We start from the raw sequence: 2,459 nt of genomic DNA, 5'->3' as shown, positions 1-2,459 counted from the left end.
CCCCGGCCCCCCGCTCGGGTCGGCGGAGGTCGCCCACTCGCCCAGAGAGACCCTGTCCTCACAGCCTTACGTGACAGTCGTCTCCCACCTCATAAAGCACTTTTCCTGTTGGTTTCGGGGTTCGTCTCCCACTGGCGAGGCCCTTGCGGCTGGGGGGGTGGGGGGCCCACATTCGAGGAAAGCGATTGGTCAGGGATTGCTCAGGCTCGCGCGGCACGTCCTCAAGGCCAGAGGCTGATGTTCGCGGACTTGGGGCCCCAAGTTCAGATCTTTTCACCAAATGGCTCCCCCACTCAGTCTCATGACTTTATCTGTGAAACGGGGTGATCATTCCTTGCGCGTAGGGGCGCTGTGACGGTCCCCTTCTCATCCGCTTGGTGTTGGGCTCCTGGAGTGTGGCAGGCGCTGAGCCGGGGAAGCTTGAGCGCCCCGAGGTGCCGCACCCACGGTGGAGCCCCGGCCAGAGGGAGCTGCCCGCCGGGGCCAGAATCGGGGTCAGGGTGCAGGCTCCCCGCCGTCACGTGGGGAGAACGAGGGCCTGGGCCAGTGACAGTGGGATGTGGGACATGCTTAGAGCACGTGAGATCCGTTGTGAACAGGGAGCGATCCGATCCCCGACCACCCCATAGTTCCTTAGCTAAATGGGATCACGGGTGACAAAGCACTTTACAGAGGCGAACCCCGTTCCCGAAAGAGGACGGGGCAGCTTGTGGGGAACTAGATCCGCTCACTGAGCACTCACACACCAGGCCCGGGGGCACCAGTCACCGCTGTCCGCAGGAGATGGAGGCTCGGTACGTGCCCAGTGCTGTTCCAAACATGTTTCCACACACTAACTCACTTCATCCTCGTACCGGCCGAATGGGCAGAATCCCGTTTTAACCCTCATTTGACGGGCGGGAAACGGGTAAGGCAGAGGGTTAGGGAACTTGCCGGAGGTGATGAGCTCACTAGTGGTGATGCCGGGATTCCTGTGTGTCTGAGCCCTTCCGGCGGTCTAGACCAGCCCTATGGTGACCTATTACAGGGGCTTTACATGTTTTATCTCACACAGTTCTCAACTAGGCAGCAGCTGCTGTTACCATACTAGCATTTCCACTTTACAATGCTTAGAGGGGTCAAGTGCTTTGCCCAAAGCCACGTGGTAAGTGGCGGAGCGAGGATTCAAGACCAGGCAGCTCAGCTTCCAAGCCCTGGCCCTGCCCCATCAACTGGACTTACCCAGAAGGCGGGTGAGAGGCTGGGGCCTAGGCCCAACCCGGTCCCTAAATTGTAGTGTGGCCTTGGGGGTGTCTGAGACCTGCATGAAGAACTCTGACTTTCAGGTCGTCTCTATAGGCCCTTCTGTTATTCATTCCGAGTCTGCGCTTCTGTTTTTCCCTCCAGCCTGTAGCTGGACGCCCAGCACCTGCCCGTCCCCCATGGCCCCGTGGAGCCGAGAGGCGGTGTTGAGTCTCTACCGGGCTCTGCTGCGCCAGGGCCGAGAGCTTCGCTACACCGACCGGGACTTCTATCTCGCCTCCATCCGCGGTGAGTTCCGGAAGAATCAGAAGCTAGAGGATCCCGAGGCCCGGGAGAGGCAGCTGGAGAAGGGCCTGGTCTTCCTCCAGCGCAGACTGGGGGGCATTATTTAGGATCCTCTGTGCTCCTCTGCCATCCTAACTCACGGGAAGGAGGGCAAAGGTGCCTGCTGTAGACCCTCCTGCTCCCCCACCCACCCCCACCTCACAGATGCAGTAGCAGCTGCAGGTAGGTAGACCCTTGTTTCTGCAGGTTTTGTTTTTTTTCTGGTGCAGGCGACCAGGAGAGGGAGGCCCTTTTCTTTCAGGGACCAAAGTCCTTTAATGATTAGAATCCATGGAGAAATTACAGACATATGAACAGGTATGTTCCCTCACTGAGAAAAAATAGTCCTGAGTTTCAAGCCCTCTCAGAATAGGATTGTTGTCACATTTTAGTTCAAGTAGAACAGTTCACCTATGAAAATGTTAGAAAAGACATTGGTTAAAGCTATTAGAGTTTAATTCAGGCTGGCTCATTCTTCAGTACCTTCAGTTTTCCTGCAGGTCTGATCACATCCCCCCAAATGTAACTCTGTCCTGTGACAGCGTCTGTAAAGCAAAGAGAGCGGAGTGTGCAGATACCGGGGGACGGTGTCAGGGCTCACAGCCCGGCACTGCTGCTAATAGTTGTAAGATTTAGGGCCAATCACTAAGCTGTTCGAGGCCTCCGTTTCCTCATTTGTAAAGTGGACATAATAGTTGTGAGAATTAAATGAGAGAGTGCACCCCCAGTACTTAGGGTTGCTTGGCAAGTGGTATGAGTGCTGTTTGCTCCTGTTTCCACTGTTACCGAGACGTCCCACTAAATATAACCTAACGATCATAGTTAATTCAGCAGCTTCCCGAGGGCCTTCTACGGTGCTGGCTTTCCGGTAGGCGCTGGGATAGAGATGAATG

The 2,459-nt window shown here is 56.1% G+C and overlaps 1 protein-coding gene and 1 long non-coding RNA gene across 2 annotated transcripts in view; one reads left to right on the top strand and one right to left on the bottom strand.

Annotated features, from left to right (window-relative positions):
- LOC107185021 overlaps nt 1-2,459 on the bottom strand; it is a 25,031-nt gene that overhangs the window by 12,464 nt on the left and 10,108 nt on the right. The window lies entirely within an intron of this gene.
- The window catches only part of MIEF1 (mitochondrial elongation factor 1), an 8,351-nt gene continuing 7,285 nt past the window's right edge, over nt 1,394-2,459 (top strand). The window contains exon 1 of the mRNA XM_006775984.2: nt 1,394-1,749. The gene's annotated coding sequence lies outside the window, so the exon portion shown is untranslated. The remainder of the gene's footprint in view (nt 1,750-2,459) is intronic.

The sequence above is a fragment of the Myotis davidii genome, unplaced genomic scaffold, assembly GCF_000327345.1.
Source record: "Myotis davidii unplaced genomic scaffold, ASM32734v1 scaffold428, whole genome shotgun sequence".
NCBI lineage: Eukaryota > Metazoa > Chordata > Mammalia > Chiroptera > Vespertilionidae > Myotis > Myotis davidii.
The sequence above is the reverse complement of the archived record's forward strand: the minus strand, read 5'-3'. Positions and strand labels throughout refer to the sequence as shown.